Here is a 25,591-nt window from a genome sequence, read left to right as displayed (position 1 = left end):
TGTTTGTGACATAAAATGACACTGGGAATTGCTGTAATCTAATTGTCTTGGGTCCGTGAGGGCAGACACTGCCAATACAGGAGGTGGATAGAGCATAAGGAGAGACAGTGTCCTGGATGGTATCATCAACTTGCACAGCAAACTCTGAAAATCTCTACTCCTGAACTTCTTAAGTGAGATAATAATTTATTATTGTTTAAGCTACATTCAATACACAAACAACAGAGGTCAAATTTTCAGACCACAAACCAGTATATGTGGAAATAAAGATAAGAGAGGGAGAAAACAACGATTTGAAATTTAAAAACCTTCTCATAGTGAATTACTGATTCAGAGATATTTAATCTGATGTTGTAATGTGTCTAGTAAATAACAATGCTAAAATATTCCATATCAAAACCTTTGAGATGAGGCTAAAGTTTACATAGAAGAAACGAGAAATGATAAAAATAATATGAAATGTTCAAGTTTGAAAAGAAACATAAGGTAAGCCTAAAGACAGCAGAATAGAATCAATGATGGTAAATTGGATAAAATAAAATAAATTGATAAATAAAATAGCTGATTGTTTTAAAATGTTAAATACTTGTTAGCATAATAAAACATTGTGCAAAATCATCTTATAATTATCTTTTTCTCCTCTGACTGTAGAAATCATTTAAATTATAATTCTATAGTTTTTCTGTGTTCTCTCCTTAGATTACATCTCTAATCTTTATAAAAATGTGCACAGGTGATCACTATATGTGAGGCTGTGACAGCTAATTTTATGTGTCAGTTTGACTAGGTTAAGAGATGTCTGGGTAGCTGGAAAAATATTGTTTCTCGGTGTGTCTGGGATGGTATTTCTAGAAGAGATGAGCATTTGAATCGATAAACTGAGTGAAGAAGATCCACCCTCACCAACGTGAGTGGGCACTGTCCAAACTGTAGAGGCCCTGAATAGAACCTAAAGATATGCAAGAGTAAATTCTCTTTCTACTGTAGCTGGGACATTCATCTTCTGCCCTTTGACATCAAAGCTCCTGGTTCTCAGGCCTTTGGATTTAGGACTTACACCAGTGGCACCAAACCCAGTTCTCAGGTCTTTGGCCTCTGAATGGAAGTGTGTCCGGAATTGGTGGGTTCTTGGTTTCACTGACTTCAAGAACGAAGCCGTGGACCCTCGCGGTGTTACAGTTCTTAAAGATTGTGTATTCAGAGTTTCTTCTTACTGGTGAGTTCGTGGGCTCCCTGACTTCAGGAGTGAAGCTGCAGACCTTCGCAGTGAGTGTTACAGCTCTTTAAGGCAGCATCTGGAGTTGTTCGTTTCTTCTGGTGGGTTTGTGGTCTTGCTGACCTCAGGAGTAACGCTGCATATCTTCGTTGTATTACAGCTCATAAAGGCAGCGCAGACCCAAAGAGTGAGCAGCAACAAGATTTATTGAAAGGTGAAGCTGCTCACCAGTCTCGTGTGGCGTGCCCACACTCCATAGCCCTTGGGTGGTCGATGGGACTGGGCAGGGGGTGGCACCTGTCTGGAAGGCTCAGGCTGCATGGGAGCTCACCGGTGGGGGTGGGGGGGGGGCTTGGGCATGGCGGGCTGCAGGTCCTGAGCCCTGCCCTGTGGGGAGGTGGCTGAGGCCTGGTGAGAATTCAAGCAAGGCCAGAGTGGGCTGGCAGTGCTGGGGGACCCCATGCACCCTCTACAGCTGCTGGCCCGGGTGCTAAGCCCCTCACTGCCCGGGGCTGGTGGCGCTGGCCGGCCCCTCTGAGTGTGGGGCCTGCTGAGCCCGCCCATCCGGAACTCGCACTGACTTGTGAGCACCACATGCAGCCCCCGGTTCCTCCGGGCGCCTCTCCCTCCACACCTCCCGCAAGCAGAGGGAGCTGCTTCTGGCCTCGGCCAGCCCAGAGAGGGGCTCCCACAGTGCAGCCCAGGGCTGAAGGGTTCCTCAAGTGTGGCCAGAGTGGACGCCAAGGCCAAGGAGGCGTCGAGCGAAGGAGGGCTGCTAGCATGTTGTTACCTCTCAGAAGTTACACTAAGAGCTGCCCTGGTTTTCAGGCCTTTGAACTCAGACTGAACTGCACTATAGTCTTTTCTGGGTCTCCAGAATACAGAAGGCATATCATGGGTCTTCTTGACCTCCATAATTGCATGAGTCAATTTTTATAGTAAATCTCTATCACTACCTATCTCTATCTGGACACAAATATCCTATTGGTTCTATTTCTCTGGAGATACATGACTAATACAGAGTCTTTGCCAAATTGAAAATTTATTTCTTAATAAAAATGTCAGAATAAAATTTCTAGATTACTTATCCCCTTTTACACAAAAATTAAAAATACATCCTTAGTGATTTAATTATTTCAGCCTAAGTTTCTTCTTTAATAAAAAATCTATTTTTTTGTTTACAAAATTATTTTTATCAGATATCTATTTGTTAGAAGATATCAGTGTAAGCGAATGAAAATATAATAGAAATTAGGCACTATGGACTTTGAGGGTTTTTTGGTTATTCTTGAGATATAATAAATTTACAAAGATATGATTCATTATTCACAGTTTTTAAAATACTTTTTTTTCCTGATACATGGCGGGCCTATTTAGCCAGAAGATTTATGCTTTCTTTCACTTCATGAAAATCATCTTTTATTACAGCTAATGTAATTTATTTATTCTGTATGTTCTGTTCCCTCCATAGACTTTTACTGTTTGTTTTCCCAATCTCTTTTTGTTTCTAATGATATTCATTGCAGTGCTTTTCCTCTATCCTCCTTGCTATTTTTAAACACTTAGGGTATCTTACTGACTTGATTTTGTTATTGTCAGATATGCTGGCTTTTACTTCTAATTTGGTTTTAATGTCTGTTGTGGCTGTATTGTCTTTCATAAATTCTTTAGTTCTACTTAAGAAATGTCACATAATCTTTATATTTCATAGAATTAATTTTAAAATCTTCTTGGGGGTAAGAAGTAGTTATCTAAATGTGTTGTTCCCAGATGAAGTATGTTTTTCTGTGTTCTTCATCTATCTTTTGTCGAATAATTTTTGTACTCTTGTAACATTGCTTATTTTTCTGTCTTTGCATCATTTTATTATGGCCTTCTATTCGACACTAAATGATGTGGTATATGTTTTTGATTCCACTTCCTGTTTATCTGAAAATTATTATAGTGTTTTCAACCATAGCTACACATTAAAATCACTTTAAAAATAGAGATGCTTGAATTCCAACCTAGCACAATTAAATTTCAATTACTAATGATGGGCCTCAGATGACTCTATCATACCATTGAGCTACAAGGGTAGATGTGGTTGGTTTTTATTATCTATTCATCATTTAGGGGTGAAAGAGATTCCCTTGAGGACAGTTGAGTCCAGAAATCTGGAGCTGAGAAATTAGAACAGTGTATCTTCTCCTCTCTATTCATTGAAACACTTGTACCAGAGCCTCTTCCTCAGAGCAGTTACGGAGAAACTATGACATTTTGTTTCTGTAGCCATCCGAGGCTTTCAAACATAGTTGACTCTCCAAACATAGTTGACTCTCCTTTGACATATTTATTTATGTGCCTTTAGTTTACATAATGTCAGTAATAATTATCATTGACAGATTTTTACTGCTGGAAGGAATCGTAACAGTAAAGTATTTCCATGTGAGAAGACTGAGGCATCAAAGAGTTAAGTTAGTTTCCCAGAGTACATAGAAATGGTGGGATATGTACATGAGAAGGGATTAAACATTTCAGGTACTGTTAGATGCTTTATGCACATCACATCATTGATTATATTCCAATAATCTTTTGAGATGATGGGAATGAAAATTATCAAATGCTTATTCAGCATTAACTCCCTATTATTCTACTTCCTAACAGCTTCTAGATTTCTTCTTTAAGTGAACATCCCTTCTCTACCTAATTAAACCCTTAGTTTCAACATTCATCAAAAATCTCCATCCATTTTCCAAAGTAATTAGTTTGGGGAAAGGCAGGAAACCTGGTACAAGTCAAGCAGTGCACAGCCTTGGTTATTTCAGATTGATCTTGCCAGAGCAAAAGTCTGGGCTTGTTTTAAGTATTTGTGAAAAGCATTGCTCCCCTCTCTTAGCCTCCTACTAGATGTGAATGAGGAGCAAATGACCCCTGTTACTACTTCCAGCAGTCAGACTGTGACCATCAGGGAAACCAGAATAAGGTAAAAAGACCAGACACAAAAATAAAGGAGAAGCAAGGGTACTGGAAAAAAGAGAGAGAGAGAGAGCGAGCGAGAGAGAATGCACTTGATTGAACTATGCCTGGAACTTTCTACATCTGGACTTTTTAGTTAAAATGAACCAATACATTCCCTTTGTTATTTAAGCTTTAAGTTAGATGTTTTTTTCTGCCTTGCAACTAAAAGCATTGTAATTCATATAAGTGGAAATCACTTGAGGTGGCACTGCATTGTCCAATACTATAGCCATTAGCCACTTATTGCCATTTAAATTAAAATTAATTAGAATTACCAAAGTTAAAAATTCAGTTTCTCAGTTGCACTAGCTGGATGCCGGGTGCTCAATAGCCACATAAAGCTGGGGCTATCTTATTGGACAGCACAGATGTAGAGTGTATCTATCATCTCAGCAATGTCTATTGGTGAGAGCTCTTCAGTAATTTGTCCATAGTTATGCAGCTGCTAAATTTCAGAAGTATCATTTGAGACCAGGGTTTAGCTGCCTAGAGAAGTGTTCTTTCTATCATGCTCCATTAAGCCCCATATGATCAAGTGCATTGACAGTAGACATTCTCTAACAAAATGGTGCCACTTGTCTTGTGTTTGCATTTTAGCTCTGTAAATATAACATAAATGAATGGTCTATAAGACACATCTAGTCATGGCCCAGCTTGCCTCACTTAAATTATGTAAATCCTTATCCACGTTGGTTTTAACATGAGTTTCTGTGACTTTTATTATCAATATTTGTATTTCTGTGTTTTCCCCAAATTTATATCAATGGTTAAATCTTTTCAACACTTTCATTGTTATCCCTTTAATTTTTCTGAAAATTCTTCAGGAGTTTATTTTCCCTTGTGAATCTGCTAAATGTCTGTCATTGCCTTTTTATTTTCAAATACTTGCACATCAGTAAGCTTTCCCTAAGGTGAATGATCTCTCCTCTTGACAGAGACTATGACATGAACAGAAAAATAGTACAAACTCCTCCATCCATGTCTGGAAATGAATTAGACAAAGCTTATTAATACCAGTAGCCTCCTGGCCATTTTAAAATCTAAGCATTCTGTTCATCAGCAGTAAAGCTTATTTCTTCTTGATTTGCTTTTAAATAAATAGCCTATTGAACAAGTGCTTGCTGGTTATCAAAGTTGGAATTAATTGCACTGAATTACTCCAGGCAGATGAATAAAACTGCCTATTTCAGCAGAATTCTCTCCTAATGGACATTTTGTGGTACTATTGGAAATAATACTGAACATAAATGAAATAAAGATTTAGTTTCAAGCATAAGTTCAGAGTCATGTTAACTAATAGATAATATATGATTTTAATCTTTGAATCTTTAAAAGTTTATATTTTTAATATGTATGGTATATTCTAGTTGCTTTTAAATAAATGTAAATGAAGACACATATGTCAAAAATGACTTCCTAAATCACTTTATTGTGCAAATTACATAAATATTCTACCAATTTTTGCTCTATGTAATGTTTAATTTTTGGTAGAAGTTATAAGATTTTGTATTACAGCAAACTGCATTAGACATTGGTATTCAAGAACGGGAAGTAACATTAATCCTGGGTTCAATTATGCTCTGTTATTTTGATATCATTGCTAAGTTGCTTCATTGGAAATGGTGCTTCTATAAAAGAGAGCTCAATTAAGGTTAATTAGCAGAAAGGACTTGACATCCATGATTAATAACCCAACTACTACACACTGATATTTTTGAACCATGTATCTAGCACCAGGTGTGATCTTGATGGAGTAATTGAAGTAATAAAGCGTTTTTTTCTGTATGCTTATTCAGCAGAATGAACCTCTAAGTGAGCCTTAGTTATATTCAAGATGATTTTGTCATTTTTTTTAAATGATGATGTTTACCTCCCATAAGACTATCACAGTGAAATGGTTACAAGGATGTATTCAGAGTCATTATAAGATATGTAGTCCCTCCATTTCTCACATTTTATTTTGCTTCATTCATACACAGATATATATGAAAGGTTACTTTATTTCTGACATTTTTATGTTGTTTCATTCACAGAGCCCTTTATTATTGCAGCAAACCTTAGTGTCTTTCCAAATTAAAGAGAAGTGTAAGACAATGGGAGCTACACATAGAGCAGAACACATCTGAATATGTAGTTCCTTGGTCATACAACCATGAAAGTGAAATATGACACATTCTCAGCAGTTGAAATTACCCTGAGCATTTATTCCTGTTTTAAACATTTTGGCTTGTTTTCCTCCAGAGGAATTAAACAGAGAAAAAAATATAAGGCATCCAAATCGGCAAGAAGGAAGTCAAGTTGTCCCTGTTTGCAGATGACATAATCTCATGTACAGAAAATCCTAAAGATGCCACCAAAAAACCATTACAACTAATAAATACATTTAGTAAATTTGCAGGATACAAAAGCAAATACAAAATCAGTAACATTTCTATATGTGAATAGAGAACTATCTGAAAAAAAGAAATCAAGAAAACAATGCCATTTACAATAGCTACAAAAAAATACCTAAAAATTAAACAAGAAAGGGAAAGATCTTTACATTGAAAACCATAAAACATTGATAAAAGAAATTGAAAAGAACACAAAAATGGAAAGATATACTCTTGGAATAATTCATATTGTTAAAATATTTATACCACCCAAAGCAATCTACAAATTTAATGCAATCCCTATCAAAATACCAATTATATGATTCACACAAATAGAAAATACAGTACTAAAATTCATATGGAACCACAACACAATCTCAAGAAAAGAGCCCTAATAGCCAAAACAATCTCAAGAAAACACCAAAACAAAAACAAAATTGGAGACATTATACTACCTGACTTCGAAATTTACTAAAAAGTCATAGTAATATAAACAGCATAATATTAGCATAAAAACATACATAGATCAATGGAAGAGACTAGAGAACCCAGAAATAAACCCACCTATGCACAGCAAATTGATTTTTGACAAAAGTACCAAGAATATAATTGGGGAAAAGACAATCTCTTCAATAAATGGTGCTAAGAAAATTGAATATCCACAATCAGAAGACTAAAACTGGACACCCAATCTTTCATTACGTCAAAATGAATTAAAGATTTATATGTAAGACCCAAAACTATGAAAATACTCGAAGAAAACATAATAAAAATGCTTCATAACATTAAAGTGGGCAAAGATATTTTTGATAAGAACTCGATAGTATAGGCAAGAAAAATGAAAATAGAAAAATGGAATTACATCAAACTATAGTGTTTCTGCCCAGCAAATGAAACAATCAGCAGAGTGAAGAGAAAACCTACAGAATGGGAGAAAATATTTGCAAACTCTACATATGACAAGAGGTTAATATTTAACATTTATAAGGAACTCAAGCCAACAGCAAAAAAATAAAAAAAAACCCAAAACCAAAACAAGTAATCTAGCTGAAAAATGGGCAAAAGACTTTAATAGACATGTCTCAAAAGAAGATACCTAAATGACGAATAGATATATGAAAAAAATGTGCAACATCACTAATAATTGGGGAAATGCAAATGAAAACTATATTGGGATATCACCTCATTCCAGTTAGAATGGCTATCAGCAAAATGGCAAAAGATAATAAGTGTTGGTTAGAATGTGGAATAAAGAGAATACTTGCCACTGTGGAAATGTAAATTATTACTGCCACCATGAAAAGAGCATGGAGTTTCCTCAAAAAAATTAAAAATAGATTTTTAATGATCCAGCAATCACATTACTGGATATATATCCAAAGGAAATGAAATCAGTATGTGAAAGAGATTACTGTACTCCTTTGTTTATTACAGCACTATTCACAATGGCTGAGATATGGAATAAACCTAAATGTCCATCAACTGATGAATAAAGAAAATACAGTGTATATACCCACAATGGACTATCATTCAGACATAAAAAAGAATGAAATTCTGTCATTCACAGCAACATAATGAGCCTGGAGGACATTGTGTTAAGTGAAATAAGCCAGAGACTGAAAGAAAAATACCACATTTTCACTTCTGTGTAGAATCTTAAAAAGTTGATCTCATAGAGGTAGTAAATAGAACAGTAGTTACCAGTGATGGTAGGGGTAAGAAGGAGAGAGGATGTTCAACAGGTATAAAGTTATAAATAGAAAGGAAACATAAGTTCTGGTGTCCTATTGCACAGTAGAGTGACTATAGGCAACAATAAGGTATTATATATCTTGAAATAGCTAGGAGAGAGCATTTTGTGTGTTCTCACTACAAAGAAATGATAAATGTTTGAAGTGATGGATACGCTAATTACCTCGATTACATAATGTGTACATGTACACATTGTACTCCATAAATATGTACAACTAGTATGTTTCAAAAAATTAAAAGTACATATTATTTAAAAAACAAAAAGAAAGATATGGATCCCACATCTATAAACTATGGGCAAATCTTTGTAAAATCTAGTAGGCAATCACTTTTTCTCATTTACTATTGTGTGCTTGTAACTTAGAACTGTTCCTGACACATTGTAGGCACTCAATAATAGCTACTGAATGAATGAATGACGCAAGAGGCAGGACTATGCCATCTTCTAGGTCTAATTGTAATGGTTTCCTTAGCAGTTCTACTGTGTGCTGTGACTGTGTTAATCATACTTAATAGACAGGGAAATAGCTTCTCTTTTTAAACATTTTATTCTTTATTATAAAATAAATAGTAAAGCCTATACTATGGATTTTTTAAAGGAATAAATGCTTAACATGCATGTGAAAGAGTTATAAATTTAAAATCATAATACCACTATGAGTTATTATTAGGCTCCCTGTTGCTTCATCATTCTACATTCCTAGCACTTGAAAACATTGGTGAAAGATGTTTCACTGGAAAAAGATTATAACTAGAGATGCCAGTGTAGAAAAAACAGATGCTTAATGGAATAAAAACACAAATACTGTGGTGATAAATGTATTCTGTTGTGATCAAATAAAACCATTTATTAACCGAGTAAATCTGTGGAAAAGTTTCCAGTGCTAACATTGGAATGTATATACCTCAGTCAGACTGATATCATAATACTCTAAAGACTGTTTTTTACTAAAATCTTACTACTAATTTTCGCAATAAGCATTCTCCATGAACAAAAACTAAGGAGCAAACAAACTAAGCCAGACTTCTTAATAGTGCTCATAAAGGATCTCCCAGAGTTAAACATTCTGCTTGTAACCCCATACTATTCCAATCTAGACTCTACACCTGAAGTGTGGGCTTAAGTTCTACTATTTCAGTGAGGCCTTTCCTCAGTCCCTCATGCTAAAGGCTATTGCCATTTCAAAAATGACTATAACGGCCGGGCTCAAGCCTGTAATCCCAGCACTTTGGGAGGCCGAGACGGGCGGATCACGAGGTCAGGAGATCGAGACCATCCTGGCTAATACGGTGAAACCCCGTCTCTACTAAAAAATACAAAAAACTAGCCGGGCGACGAGGCGGGCGCCTGTAGTCCCAGCTACTCGGGAGGCTGAGACAGGAGAATGGCGTGAACCCGGGAGGCGGAGCTTGCAGTGAGCTGAGAGCCGGCCACTGCACTCCAGCCTGGGTGGCAGAGCAAGACTCCGTCTCAAAAAAAAAAAAAAAAAAAAAATGACTATAACACTTGCTGACACAGCCCACTGCTTTTTAGAGGGACAAATCCATTTTTAAAAAATAATTAGTGTGCCTTCTCTGTGTTGCTCGAAGAACTGGTCTCTTTATCTTGTTGCCCAGTTTCATTTCTTTAGCTGGATTGTATGCTTCAAAGGCAGAATACATTGCTCGTATGTTTATGTTGTCCCTCTGAAGTCATAACAGGGTTTTACATTGCAGCTATCTAATAAGTACACATTCATTTTATTTGAAGACTCAAAAGCACAGAATGTTAGAACTAAAAGGGATACTACAGTTGTTACCATGTTTCAACATTTTGAGTTTAATGCTTTTGGGAAGGATATGTAGTCTTCAGTTCACCAGAGTCCCCACCACTTTTGTCTGACCCTGGCCCTGACACATTTAGTTGGTCTCTGAGGCATCTGTAGCTGTCATTCTGGATAGACACCCATAAGGGACTGTGATCTAGAGGCCTTTAGTGGTTTGCCTGAAATGACACTGAGCTACCTTAATGACACTGCCAGGCCTAACCTGAAGGCCTTATTTTTATTTTATTTATTTTTCAGAGCTCCTTTCATCTCAATATATTGCCTTCTCAAGTGACTTAACTTAATTATTGTTTTTGTATGCCAGCCTCCTTCCTGCACCCAAATTCAGCTGTAATAAAAGTCAGTCTACTTGTTCAAGACTCGAGATACTACAGGGATACTTGAGAATGTATAGTCAACACTGTAAATCAGAACATATATACAGTTTATAATAGATACAATAGATATAGTTTGGCATGTTAACTTTGCAAAAACATTTTTGTGGTGATGCAGAACAATGAATCTGAACTTGTGAAATATTTAGATAACAGTAATAAGCTAACAACAACAAAAACATTTTATCAGACTCTTAAAAATCATAACAAAATGAAGATTTTTAACTCCACTCTGTGTAAAACACTTCTAGATCGTGCTTTAAAATAGTATCAAAGGTCCTATAAACTGGCAAGAAAAGACTCCCATTTCTTTAATTTGTCCCTTTATCTTTTCTAGATGCTTAAAAATAAAAATAACTTATGTTTGCAGGATAGAGACACTATAATCAAAAGTATTTAACAAGAAAGTGAGAGAATGAGAGAGAAGGACACACACATGCACACACACACACACACAGAGACACACACATAGAGAGATAGAGATTTTTGGCTTATTTATTAAAAAATTAGAAAAGTTTTATATGAACTTTGGTGTCTATCCCACCTCTAATATAAATCTTGCCAAGAATCTATTTTGTAGTTTAAGCAGTGCTATTGTTTGTACAGTATGTTTTTATATTTACACAATTATTTCCCAATGACATAATGATTTCTTTATATGATTTCTTAATCGGTACAAGGTAACATTAGTTTGAAGACATTAACTGAAAAATCAAAACGTGTTTCTTTGTCCACGGCAAACAGAGCATTTCTTAAATTTAATATTTAAAAATAATTTAGTTGATACACATAAAAAGACCCAAAATGTGACTTCTAGCCTTTTATTTAGGGAACAGATGCAGTCTTTATCTGTTCACTACCATGTTATTAGGCAGACAAAAGATAAATAAGGTCTCATGTGAATGACACAGTTAATATGTTTATAAAAAATAAAACTATGGGAGTAAATGTTCTTAAATGGAAAAAAATGTATATAAATTGAAAAAAATTTGAAGAAAAAACATGTTTGTGGGCTAAAAAGAATAGAAGTGAAACTGTTTTAGAGCTCTTTATTTTAAGCAGAAAATCAGTCAATGGGAGGAAAAGTTGCAAGTAACACAATCCAGAAGAACTCTTAACACCTTGAGGAAGTTGAAAGGAAACCAGACAAACCACAAAGTAAAAGATACATAGCAAAGGAAGGGAGGAGCTAAAGCAGGCAGGTGAAATTGCTCTGCACAAAACCTTAGAAACAGTGAGCATTATGAAAATGGGCCACTTATTTTTTTCTATGCAAGCATCTTGATTGAGGCAGTCTTTGCTCTTGAACAGAGAGCTTATACTTTCCCACATTTGTACAAAATAGCAGCCCACTTACTTTGTACCCATAATCCTGCTTTATCTTTTTCAACAGCAGTTATTACTACCTGATATGTATTTATTTGTATATTGTCTAAATTTCTCCACTGGAATATAATGTCTCTAAGGTCATGGTTTGCTGTTGCAACCCTTGTACCTAGAACAATGTCTGACACATGAAGGTCCCAAAATATATTCGTTGAATGTGCATTTAGGTACTAGATTTAGATACTCTTCATTTTTTTTGGTTATACTTTTAATAATAATCTTACTGTATAATGATTGATTTGTTATTGAAAGATAGACACAATATATATTCTGGTTTGAATGTTTCCCCCAAATTTCAAGTGTTGGAAACTTAATTCCCAATGTGACAGTATTAAAAAGTGGAGCCTTTACTTATACACCATGGAATACTATACAGCCATAAAAAAGAATGAGTTCATGTCCTTTGCAGGGACATGGATGAAGCTGGAAACCATCATCCTCAGCAAACTAGCACAGGAACAGAATATCAAACACTGCATGTTCTCACTCATAAGTGAGAGTTGAACAATGAGAGCACATGGATACAGGGAGGGGAACAGCACACACCATGGCCTGTTGGGGTATGGGGGGTAAGGGGAGGGAGAGCATTAGGACAAATACCTAATGCATGTGGGGCTTAAAACCTAGATGATGGGTTGACAGGTGCAGCAAACCACCATGGCACATGTGTACCTGTGTAACAAACCTGCACGTTCTGCACATGTATCCTAGAACTTAAAGTAAAATAAATTTACATATATATTATATATACATATATTAGATCCAACTAGATATTTTAGGTACCTACAATATTTAAGGCACTGAAATAGACATGTTAACATATTGTGATGATTAAATATAATTATATATGTCAAGAAAAGTGGGGCCATTAAGAGGAGATTGAATCACGAAGTTTCTGCCTTCATGAATGAATTAATCCATTCATGAAGTAATGGATCAATGGGTTATCATGGGAGTGGAACTGGTGGCCTTATAAGGAGAGGAAGAGAAACTTGAGCAAGCATGCAACACACTCAACCCCCTTGTCATATGATGCCCTGTACTATCTCGGGACTCTGTAGAGTCCCCACCAGCAAGAAGGCTCTCATCAGATGCGGTCCCTTGACCTTACACTTCTCAGCCTCCATAACTGTAAAAAAAAATTCCTTGTAAAGTAAATTACCCAGTTTCAGACATTTTTATGTCTGAAACATATTGTGATAAACAATAGAAAATGGACTAATATAATATATAATTATATATGGTATTTAGTTTTGAAAGGCAGAAACGCATACCCACACACTTGATCAAAAAAATCATTCTGAGCTTTGGGCTCACCTGAGTCCCTCCTGGAGACCTGGAACTAAACTGATAATTGTAACTGTGAAGCCCTCACCTGCTCTGAAAGAATAATTGGGCATTTGATATATTTAGTTTAATTGTGTGTAAAGTGAATTTAAATCTTTGAACTACAAGAGAAAATTTACAATTTTAAACTGGCAGGAGGATCAAAATTATGAATGTTGGATATATGAGACAATTCAGCAAACAAAATCACTAGCCTAGCACTGAGTGATGAGGATTCTTAAAATGCACAGGCATGTGTGTATTTGTTAGTTGGGTGCACAGATACACACGCAAACTGAGGAATGTGATTTCCTGAAACTCTCTTAAGAGGAGGTATCTTTTGCAGATATCTTTAACACATTTCAAACAAATCTCAGTTGTTGCAATGATGTAGAATCCTAAATCTGGAAGAGACTTAAATTATCATCTGATCCAGTACTTTTCTCTTTTTTTCCCCTTATTTTCCTGGACATTTTAGCTTAGGGAAAGAAAAAAAAAAAAAGCTAACAGGGAAGAACAGAGTACAAAATCCAAAGTAACAGATGTGGACTAAGAGTCCCAGACATTTATCCAATCAGCATCTCCTATTCTCTACACTTCCAAAGGTACCTATAACCTCATATACCTTCAGTGCTATCTTCTGTACCATTTTGAGTTTGATCTTTGCTTGACCACCTTAGGTTGCCCTATTCAGACACATCAAATCATTTAGAAATTCTACCTTAAGTTGAATTGGATCTTCTGTGATTGTCCAATTAGATAATTACATCATTCTGGAAGAAGTCAAAGCCAGAGTCTGGCAGACCATTTCTAAAGACTTTCTTCCAAACTGAGATCGACTCATTAGTTAACATTTCAAAATTTTCATTGTTCATTCAGTTATGAATCCAACTAATTCTGCTATTACCAGCCACAATCCCCTGTCATGTTCAGATAAATGAGTGATAAATGTTTTCAAGTTGAAACCAAGATATGCTACAATTATCTTTCTCTTACTACAACTTTTGTAATCTTAGCAACAAAAACAAAAAGATGCCAGTCATGTGTGTGAGTTCACTGCTGCCTCCTACCAAGTACATTTTCTTTATAGAATGAGTAAAAAAGTGTTCAGAACATCTACTGTAGAATTTTGCTCAGGATTCATGTCAACTACACTGCCCTATTTTTCATGGAATTTTTGTGTATGCCATAAATGCTGCTTAATAACAGCAAAGCTTGAAATTAATTCCTTTGTCTTTCTTTCTCTGAAGAATTCAAAACTCTAATGTATTTTTTCACCTGTTAGCATTTTCCTTCAGGGTGATATTTTATATTCACAAAATACAAGCTATAAGTTATGGCAAATTTCATTATAGTCTAGAGTTATAAAAGGTCTCTAAATTATCCTAAATGCTTAAGACAACTGTAAAGAGCAGTTTTCAGAACAAAATCAGAAACTATGAGCAGTATCAGCAATATCAGGACAGCATCAGCAACAATCTCAGATAATGACTACAGGCATGCACCATCACGCCCGGCTGATTTTTGTATTTTTAGTAGAGGTGGGATTTCATCATATTGGCCAGGCTAGTCTCGAACTCCTGACCTCAAATGATCCACCTATCTCAGCCTCCCAAAGTGCTAGGATTACAGGCACGAGCCACCGTGTCTGGCTGAGGTGTTCTTGTTCACACACCATCACATTAAACAAACTTATTTTTAATTGAGTCATCTGGAAAATATAGTTGGAAAATAGTTATTTTTCACACCGACCCACAATTTATCGGAATTTGATATGTTGGAGCTTTTCTTTTTTTCGACAGACTCTCACTCTGTTGCCAGGCTGGAGTGCGCTGGAGTGCAGTGGCGCAATCTCAGCTTACCGCAACCTCCACCTCCCGGGTTCAAGCGATTCTCGTGCCTCAGCCTTCGGAGTAGCTGGGACTACAGGTGCGCCGCCACCATGCGCAGCCAATTTTGTATTTTTAGTAAAGATGGGGTTTCACCGTGTTGGCCAGGATGGTCTCCATCTCTTGACATCGTAATCCACCCACCTCGGCCTCCCAAGTGCTGAGGTTACAGTTGTGAGCCACCGCGCCCGCTGGAGTTTATTGAAATAGAATAATTGCAGACCATGAAATTGGCTGCAAGGTAGAATTTCTTTGACTCCTCACAGAGACCAATTGATTGGCAGCAAAATGAGAACAGCCTGGAAACAGTCCAACGCTGAATTATACCCATATCCAATGCTATGGGTATAACTTTTTCTGTGGAAAAGGCCGAAAGGACAGTGACATGATGGCTGAAAGTATAAACCAGTCTCCTAGTAAGAAGCTGTGATATTACCATTTATTGGGAACACTTCGTCACAGTCTGTCAGAGGTAACTGATTGAGCATTTCTTCACTCCATAATTAATTATTAGGTGATGTGGGAAGAAAAGATTATGTTAGGCTTTGAGTGTTAGAAAATAAGAAAGCCTATAGTCCCTTTTCTCAAAGAATCACAGACTTAAAGGTTGAAATAAAGCATTTGATTTCATTTGGACACTCTTGAGATAGCAGAAAGCTAACCTTTTGTTCTGAGTTATCTCACTCTTTTTCAGGGCCAGGATCTAGAGGCCTTTCATTTCCAGGGAAATTCTGAAATACCAAGCCCTGAGTTTTGTGTGACTTTCAAGCTTTGAATATCTTATGCGTGCTTATCAGAGTCAAGAGGTGCTTTTCATGGTATTTAGAAATCCTTAGCCCAAATATTTCTGTCTTTTTTCTTCTGCCTAAGATGAAGAATAGCCTTATTTGGTATGTCAGAGGTTTGACATTGCTCATTATACTTTTTCCTCTGTTGTGTGGCCAACTACAAGCTTGCCTCAAGTCCAAGTATTGTAGGTTTCAGCTGTATTGAGAGCAGTTGCAGGGAAAATTGCATAATGTAGGAAAGCAGACAAGAGGGGCTGAGTGGCCGAGCCCCAGCTTTATCTCTGTTCTATCACTTGCTGATTGGGTGGTTTGGGGAATAACACTTCAATTCTCTGAGACCCAGTGTCCTCATTTGTAAAATGAGGAATTTGGACCAGATCATTTCAAGGTACCTTTAGGTACAAACATGGAAAATTATTCTGAGAAGTTAAAAACTAGAAAATCCATTCTCACTTCATATCCCACCTACTGGTATCATGAACAATAGGCAGAGAGAGAAGAATATTCCCTTTTAAATTAACAGTAAGAATTGAATCTAAACAAATCTTTTGTTTCTTTCCTTAGACAAAGAAATTTTCAATCATTCCATTATTTTCTTCATGTTGTGTTTTTCTTCACATCTGCATCTTTTCCAGGATTGACAAAACACTGACTATCACACCTATTTCTGAAATAATTTGGTGAGTTTTTCAATTATTTCCATCCCATAAGATGCCTTGAGTAGAGTAATTTTCAAATTTGCAAAGGTGGAGAGATAAGTACAATATGCAAAGTAACCTACCAAGGTAAGTGAAAGGTATAAATTGAAAAACCGAAGTAATAAACATTATAAACATAAAAGGCACACTGACCTAAATTAAAACAAGGTAGAACATTTTGTGGATTGGATTTCCATTAAACTCATTAACAACTTTCTTTAATTTTTGTTGGAGCAAAACATAGGTGTACTGCTAGGCTATTCTTACAGTACTACTCAAGTTATTAAAATCTAATGAATGTTACAATTTTGGAAAAGGAGAAGTGAAGAAACCCTTGTTTTTCTTAACCTCCTTAGGCTTCAACTGACTTCTCTGCAAGGTAAAAATACTGCTACCTACCTCATGGCTTGTTATAAGGACTGAATGTGATAATGCAAGTAAAGTCCTCTACTTGGTATGCACGAATGGCTTATAAGTTTTCTGAGTTGGTCTTGATACTCATTGCTATACGTATTTTATTTCTTTTCATTCTACGAGTGATATTTTGAGTAATATTTTGGAATGATATTTATTTATTTATTTATTTTGTACAAGAGAAAAAACAGAATCAGAAAACTGAAGGTTCTTATTCAGCGTCACAAAGTACAAGGTGGTTAAGGTTGGAATTGTAATCGTCGTAAGGTCTACATGGCTTTTAGGCACTTGATTTTCTTGGGACCCAATCCAAATGTGTAAACCTTAAAATGGTTGTTTTGGCTAGCCGCGGTGGCTCACGCCTGTAATCCCAGCACTTTGGGAGGCTGAGGCGGGCTGATCACCTGAGGTTGGGAGTTCGAGACCAGCCTGACCAACATGGAGCAACCCCGTCTCTACTAAAAATACAAAATTCGCTGGGCATGGTGGCGCGTGCCTGTAATCCCAGCTATTTGGGAAGCTGAGGCGGGATAATCGCTTGAACCTGGGAGGCAGAGGTTGCGGTGAGCCGAGATAGTGCCAGTGTACTCCAGCCTGGGCAACAAAAGTGAAACTCCGTCTCAAAAAAAAAAAAAAAGAAAGAAAAAAGGGCTTGTTTTAAGTTCATAGGAGAATATTGACTTGGTAAGTCTGCACGAAGAAATAATATTGTTAGTTTTCATGTATAGAAAAGTAACTACAATTTACTGTGATTTTAAAAATTAACTGAGCCTTAAGTATCAAAATGAATGTTAGTTTTTAAAGTGATCTTTTTGGGAGGCTGTCTTGAGTGCTCCTTGCATTGTCCAGAGTATTTTGAGATTGCTATCTCAAATAGTGACACTAGTCAACTGGCTTGATTATTTGAGTCACATCTCTTATTTTATTTTTAAAGAAAATGTTGTTTTAACCAATTTGTTTATTTACTATGTCAGCTTCTGGCTCTTTCCAAAGAATGAAATCATCCCCAAAAGGATCAATACTCTTTGGTCTTAAATCTATTAAAAAGAATATAGGTAGGCTTGAAATATGTCTAGATGTATGGATTCTAATATTATTTCAAGTAATGACACACTTTGGAATACAGCCATGTTCACTTAACAATAGGAACTTGCTCTGAGAAATGTGTCATTAGGCAGTTTCATCACTGTGCAAACATCATACACTGTACTTACACAACCTATGTGGTATAGTGCACTACACACCAAAGCTATATGGTATAGCCTGTTGCTCCTAGGTTATAGGCCTGTATAGCATGTTACTGTACTGAATGCTGTAGGCAATTGTAAGACAGTAATAAGTGAGGCATATCTTGGAGACATTGTTGATTCAGTCCAGACCACCACAGTAAAGCGAATAAAGCAAGTCACACAAATTTTTTAGTTTCCCAATGCATATAAGTTATGTTTACCCTATACTATAGTTTATTAGGTGTGCAACAGCACTATGTCTAAAACAACAAGAAACATATATTAATTTAAAAATACTTCTTTGCAGAAAAATGCTAAGGAACATCGGAGCCCTCAGTAAGTCATAATCTTTTGGCTTGTGGTGGGTCTTGCTTTGACTGAGATGGCTGTTTACTGATTAAGGTGGTGAAAGATTTCTCTGAGTATGAGATGTTGTTTGACAGCAATTTACCCACAGTAGAACTTCTTTCAAAATTAGAGTCAGTCCTCTCAAATCCTGCCACAACTTTGTCAACTAAATTTATATAGTAGTCTAAATTCTTGGGGGTCATTTCAACAACGTTTACAACATCTTCACCAGGACTAATTTCCATCTCAAGAAATAACTTTCTTGGCTCATCCATTAGAAACAACTCCTCATCCATTCATATTTTATCATGAGATTGCAGAGATCCAATCATGTCTTTAAGATCCACATTTAATTCTAGTTGTCTTACTAATTCCACATCTGCAGTTACTTTCTGCACTGAAGTCTTAAATCCCTGAAAGCTATCCATGAGAGTTGAAATCAAATTTTTCTAAATTCCTGTTAATTTTAATATTTTTACCTCCTTCCATGAATCACAAGTATTCCCAATGGCATATTGAATGGTGAATTCTTTGCAGAAGGCTTTCAACTTACTTTGCCAAGATCCATCAGAAGAATCACCATCTATGGCAACTGTAGCCTTACTACATGTTTTTTCCCTTCCTTCCTTCCTTCCTTCCTTCCTTCCTTCCTTCCTTCCTTCCTTCCTTCCTTCCTTCCTTTCTCTCTCGCTTTCTCTTTCCTTCTTCCCTTCTTCTCTTTGTTTTCTCTTTTCTTTTCTTTTCTTTTCTTCAGAGTCTTGTTCTGTTGCCCAGGTTGGAGTGCAGTGGCATGATCTCAGCTCACTGCAATCTCCGCTTCTCAGGTTCAGGCTATTCTCATGCCTCAGCCTCCCGAGTAGCTGGGATTACAGGCATGTGCCATCATGCCCAACTAATTCTTGTATTTTTAGTAGAGATGGAGTTTCACCATGTTGCAATGATATTTCGAACTCCTGGCCTGAAGTGATTTTTCTGCCTTGGCCTCTGAAAGTGCTGGGATTACATGTGTGAGCCACCCCGTCCAGCCACTACATGTATTTCTTAAACTGTAAGACTTAAAAGTCAAAACTACTCATTGATTCATAGGCTGCAGAATGGTTGCTGTGCTAGCAGCCATCAGAGCAACACTTATATCCTTGAATATCTCCGTAAGACCTCTTGGGAGACCAAGTGTGTTGTTAATGAGCAGTAATATTTTTAAAGAAGTCTCAACAGTGGGCTTAAAATTGTCGGTAAACCATGCTATGAACAGATATGCTGTCATCCAGGCTTTGATAATCAATTTTCAGAGCACAAACAGGATAGATTCAATGTAATTCCTAAGGGCTTCCTAAAATTTTCAGAAAGATAACTGAGCATTGGCTTCCACTTAAAGTCACCAGTTACGTTAGCCACTAATAAGACAGTCTGTCATTTGGAGCTTTTAAACTAGGTGTTTGGTGTAGACACTTTCATCACTTACATTAGCTAGATCTTCTGGATAACATGCTTCTGCTTCTACATCAGCATTTGCTGCTTCCCCTTGGGCTTTTATTTTACACAGTTGGCTTCTTTTCTTAACCCTTACGAACCAACATCTGTTAGCTTCTAACATTTTTTTCTGAAGCTTCTTCGCCTCTCTCATCCTTTATAGAATTGAAGAGAGTTAGAGGCTTGCTCTGGATTAGGGTTTGGCTTAATGAAATATTGTAGCTGGTTTGAACTTCTATCCATATCAAGAATAGGGCTTTGGAATGCAGCCATGGTCACTTAACAAACACTTTACTTTCTTATTATTCTTTTTTTTTATTTTACAAAAGTATGGAATGCTTCACGAATTTGCGTGTCGTTGTTACCCAGGGACCATTGTTACCCAGGGACCATGCTAATCTCTGTATCGTTCCAAATTTTAGGATATGTGCTGCTGAAGCAAGCACACTTTCCTATTATTCTTTTGTTCACTGAAGTAGCAGTTTTAATTTCTTTCAACAACTATTTCTTTGCATTCACAACTCGGCTGTTTGGCAAAGAGGGTGAGCTTTCGGCCTGTCTTGGCTCCTATGCCTTCCTCACTAATCTTCATCATATCTAGATTTTTATTTAGAGTGAGAGATGTGCGACTCTTCCTTTCCTTTGAACAATTAGAGGCAATTGTAGGGTTTTAATTGACCTAATTTCAAAATTATTGTGTCTTAGGGAATAGGGAGGCCCATGGAGAGGAAAAGAGATGTGAGAACAGCCAGTCAGTGGAGCAGTTGCAACACACAAATTTATTAATTTTTTCATCTTATTTTTTATCATGCATTATTACGGTTTTTATTTATTGTTCCGTAAGTTATTATCATTCTATTTATTTATTTTTCCATAAGTTATTGGAATAGAAGTGGTATTTGGCTACATGAGTAAATTCTTTTTTTTTTTTTTTTTTTTTTTTTGAGACAGAGTCTCGCTCTGTCGCCCAGGCTGGAGTGCAATGGCACAATCTCAGCTCACTACAAGCTCTGCCTCCCAGGTTCACACCATTCTCCTGCCTCAGCCTCCCGAGTAACTGGGACTACAGGCACCCGCCACCATGCCGGGCTAATTTTTTGTATTTTTAGTAGAGACGAGTTTCACCGTGTTAGCCAGGATGGTCTTGATCTCCTGACCTCATGATCCACCCGCCTCAGCCTCCCAAAGTGCTGGGATTACAGGCGTGAGCCACTGCAACCAGCCTACATGAGTAAATTCTTTAGTGTTGATTTGTGAGATTTCGGTGCACCCATCACCCGAGCAGGTGTACATATACACTGCACCCTATTTGTAGCCTTTTATCCTTCGCCCCTCCCTCTCTTGTCTACAACTCCCCAAAGTCCACTGTATCATTTTTATGCCTTTGCGTCCTCATAGCTTAGCTCCCACATATCAGTGAGAACATATGATGTTTGGTTTTCCATTCCTGAGTTACTTCACTTAGAATAATAGTCTCCATCTCATCCAGGTCACTGCAAATGCTATTAATTCTTTCTTTATTACGGCTGAATAGTATTCTATTATATATATGGAATACTTTGCCATGTTGCAAGGCTCGTCTTGAACTCCTGGGTTCAAGTGATCTACCTACCTTGGCCTCCCAAAGTGCTGGGACTACAGGTGTGAGCCTGGTATATCTATCTATATCTATATCTATATCTATATCTATCTATATCTATCACAGTTTCTTTATCCACTCATTGATAGGCATTTGAGTTGGTTCCACGTTTTGCTATTGTGAATTGTGCCACTATAAACATGAGTGTGCAAGTATCTTTTTCAAATAATGACTTCTTTTCCTCTAGGTAGATACCCAGTGGTGGGACTGCTGAGTCAAATGATAGTTCTACTTTTAGTTCTTTAAGGAATCTCTGTACAGTTTCCCATAGTGGCTGTACTAGTTTACATTCCCACCAGCAGTGTAGAAATGCTCCCTGTTCACCACATCCATGCCAGCATCTACTTTTTAAAATTTTTTGATTTTATTTTTGCCTATTCCCATGACATTACATTCTGCTAGCCTAGAGGTCTTAGTTCCAGAGGGAGGTACATTGCTACCAGGAGACACAACAACAATTCCATTAAACTGGAAGTTAAGATTGCAAGCTGGACACTTTGGGCTCATCCTACCTTTAAGTCAACAGGCTAAGAGGGGAGTTACAGTGTTGGCTGGAATGACTGACCCAGACTATCAAGATGAAATCAGCCTACTATTCCACAAGGGAGGTAAGGAAGAGTATGCATGGAATACAAGAGATCCATTGGCGTCTCTTAGTATTACCATGCCCTGTGATTAAGGTCAATGGTAAACTACAACAGCTCATTCCAGGCAGGACTACAAATGACCCAGACCCATTAGGAATGAAGGTTTGGGTCACCCCACCAGGAAAAAAAACCACGACCTGCTGAGGTGCTTGCTGAAGGCAAAGGGAATGCAGAATGGGTAGTGGGTAGTAGAAGAACATTTAAGTATTGTTAATTTTATATAATAGCATTTGGATTGGGGATTGGTGCATTTCTGGTTGTACAAAGGATAGTTGTTATACGTTAGGCATAATTATGACCTTATTATTGTGTTTATTAGAAGATTATGGGCCGGGCGCGGTGGCTCAAGCCTGTAATCCCAGCACTTTGGGAGGCCGAGACGGGCGGATCACGAGGTCAGGAGATCAAGACCACCCTGGCTAACACGGTGAAACCCCGTCTCTACTAAAAAAAAATACAGAAAACTAGCCGGCGAGGTGGCGGGCGCCTGTAGTCCCAGCTACTCGGGAGGCTGAGGCAGGAGAATGGCGTAAACCCGGGAGGCGGAGCTTGCAGTGAGCTGAGATCCGGCCACTGCACTCCAGCCTGGGCGACAGAGCGAAACTCCGTCTCAACAAAAAAAAAAAAAAAAAAAAAAAAAAAAGAAGATTATGATCTCAGGAGATGTGCATGGGTTCAAGTTGACAAGGTGTGGACTTGTGATGTTTGATACTGAGTGTCAACTTGACTGAAGGATGCAAAGTATTGATTCTGTGTGCGTCTGTGAGGGTACTGCCAAAAGGGATTAACATTTGAGTTAGTGGACTAGGAAAGGCATACTTACCCATAATCTGGGTGGGCACCATCTAATTAGCTGCCAGTGTGGCCAGAATTAAAAGCATAGAGAAGAACGTGAAGAGACTAGACTGGCTTAGCATCCCAGCCTACATCTTTCTGATGCTGGATGTTTCCTGCCCTCAAACATGGGACTCTAAGTTCTTTGGCTTTCGAACTTGGACTGGCTTCCTTGCTCATCAGCTTGCAGATGACCTATTGTGGGACCTTGGGATCATGTGAGTTAATATTCCTTATTAAATACTCCTTATTAAACTCATATATATATCTCCTATTAGTTCTCTCCCTCTAGAGAATCCTGACTAATACAAGGATCCATTTCATTCTCCTACATATGGCTTGCCAATTATCCCAGCCCCATTTGTTGTATCGGATATCCTTTCCCCACTTCTTGTTTCTGTTTGGTTTGTCAAAGATCAATTGAGTGTTAAGTATTTGGCTTTATTTCTTGGTCCTCTATGCTGTTCCATTGGTCTATGTGCCTATTTTTACACCAGCAACATGCTGTGTTGGTGACTATAACCTTGTAGCATAGTCTGAAGTCAGGTAATGTGATACCTCCAGATTTGTTCTTTTTGCTTAGTCTTGCTTTGGCTATGTGGGCTTTTTGGTTCCATATAAATTTTAGGATGTGTTTTTTTAGTTCTGTGAAGAATGATGATGGTACTTTGATAGGAATCACATTGAATTTGTAGATTGTTTTTAACAGTATGGTCATTTTCAAAATATTGTTTCTATCCATCCATGATCATGGGATGCATTTCCATATGTTCAGGTCATCTAAAATTTCTTTCAGCTGTGTAGTTTTCCTTGTAGATATCTTTCACCTCCTTGGTTAGGTATATTCCTAATGATTTTTTTTTTTTTTTGGTGCAGCTGTGTAAAAGGGGTTGAGTTCTTGACTTGATTCTCAGTTTGTTCACTGTTGGTGGATAGCAGTGCTACCAATTTGTTTGTATATTCATTTTGTACCCAGAAGCTTTACTGAACTCATTTATCAGTTCTAGGAACTTTTTGGATGAATCTTTAGGGTTTTCTAGCTATGTGTTTATATCATTGGCAAACATTACAGTTTGACATTCTGTTTACCTATTTGGATGTCCTTTATTTCTTTCTCTTGTATGACTGCTCTGGCTAGGACTTCCAGTGCTGTTTTGAATAGAAGTGGTAAAAACAGCTATTTTCGTCCTATTTCAGTCCTCATGGGGAATGTTTTCAACTTTTCCTCGTTCAGTGTAATGTTGACTGTGGGTTTGTCATGGACGGCTTTTATTACCTTAAGGTATGTCCCTTCTATGCTGATTTTGTTGGTTTTTAATCATAAAAGATACTGGATTATGTCAAATGCTTTTTCTGTGTCTATTGAGATAATAATGTGATTTTTAATTCTGTTCATGTGTTATATCACATTTATCGACTTGCATATGTTAAACTGAGAGGTGACAACATGCTGGCAGACCTCACTCGCTCTCAGCGCGAACTTGGCCTCAGCGTCCGCTCTGGCCATGCTTGAGGAGCCCTTCAGCCTGCTGCTGCACTGGGGGAGCCCCTCTCTGGGCTGGCCAAGGCTGGAGCCAGCTCCCTCTGCTTGCAGTTAGGTGTGGAGGGAGAAGTATGGACGGGAACTGGGGCTGCGTGTGATGCTCAGGCCAGGATGAGTTCCGGGTGGGTGTGGGCTTGGCTGGCCCTGCACTTGGAGCAGCTGGCAGGTGCCGCCAGCCCTGGGCAGTGAGGGGCTTAGCACCTGAGTAAGCAGCTGTGGAGGGTGCGCTGGGTCCCCCATCACTGCCAGCTTGCCCACGGCACGCTCAAATTCTCGCTGGGCCTCAGCTGCCTCCCTGCAGGGCAGGGCCCAGGACCTTCAGGCTGTCATGCTCAAGCCACCCACTGTCCGTGGGCTCCCACGCGGCCTGAGCCTCCCCAAATGGGTGCTGCCCCCTGCTCCTTGGTGCCTGGTCCCATCAACCACCCAAGGGCTGAGGAGTGTGGGTGCATGGCGTGGGATTGATGGGCAGCTCCGCCCATGGCCCTGGCATGGCATCCACTAGGCAAAGCCAGCTGGGTTCCTGAGTTGGGTGGGGACTTGGAGAACTTTTATGTTTAGCTGGAGGATTGTATATGCACCAGTCAGCACTCTGTGTCTAGCTCAGGGTTTGTGGATGTACCAGTCAGCACTCTGTATCTAGCTAATCTGGTGGGGACTTGGAGAACTTTCATGTCTAGCTAGAGGATTGTAAATGCACCAATCAGCACTCTGTGTCTAGCTCAGGGATTGTAAACGTACCAATCAGCACCCTGCCAAAACGGACCAATCAGCGCTCTGTAAAATGGACCAATCAGCTCTCTCTAAAATGGACCAATCAGCAGGATGTAGGTGGGGTCT

At 38.0% G+C, this 25,591-nt stretch overlaps 1 long non-coding RNA gene and 1 pseudogene across 2 annotated transcripts in view; one reads left to right on the top strand and one right to left on the bottom strand.

Annotated features, from left to right (window-relative positions):
- LOC117079740 overlaps window positions 1-25,591 on the top strand; it is a 76,183-nt gene that overhangs the window by 13,420 nt on the left and 37,172 nt on the right. Inside the window, exon 3 of one of the 2 annotated variants that reach the window (XR_004435592.1) lies at window positions 700-1,420. The exons of the other annotated variant lie outside the window; for it this stretch is intronic. This is a non-coding gene — a long non-coding RNA (uncharacterized LOC117079740). Of the gene's footprint in view, window positions 1-699; window positions 1,421-25,591 lie in introns of those variants that run through there. 2 annotated transcript variants of the gene reach the window in all.
- On the bottom strand, window positions 20,413-20,534 carry LOC117084645 (annotated as a pseudogene).

Source organism: Trachypithecus francoisi, unplaced genomic scaffold (genome assembly GCF_009764315.1).
Source record: "Trachypithecus francoisi isolate TF-2019V2 unplaced genomic scaffold, Tfra_2.0 Lachesis_group0, whole genome shotgun sequence".
NCBI classification, from domain to species: domain Eukaryota; kingdom Metazoa; phylum Chordata; class Mammalia; order Primates; family Cercopithecidae; genus Trachypithecus; species Trachypithecus francoisi.
The sequence above is the reverse complement of the archived record's forward strand: the minus strand, read 5'-3'. Positions and strand labels throughout refer to the sequence as shown.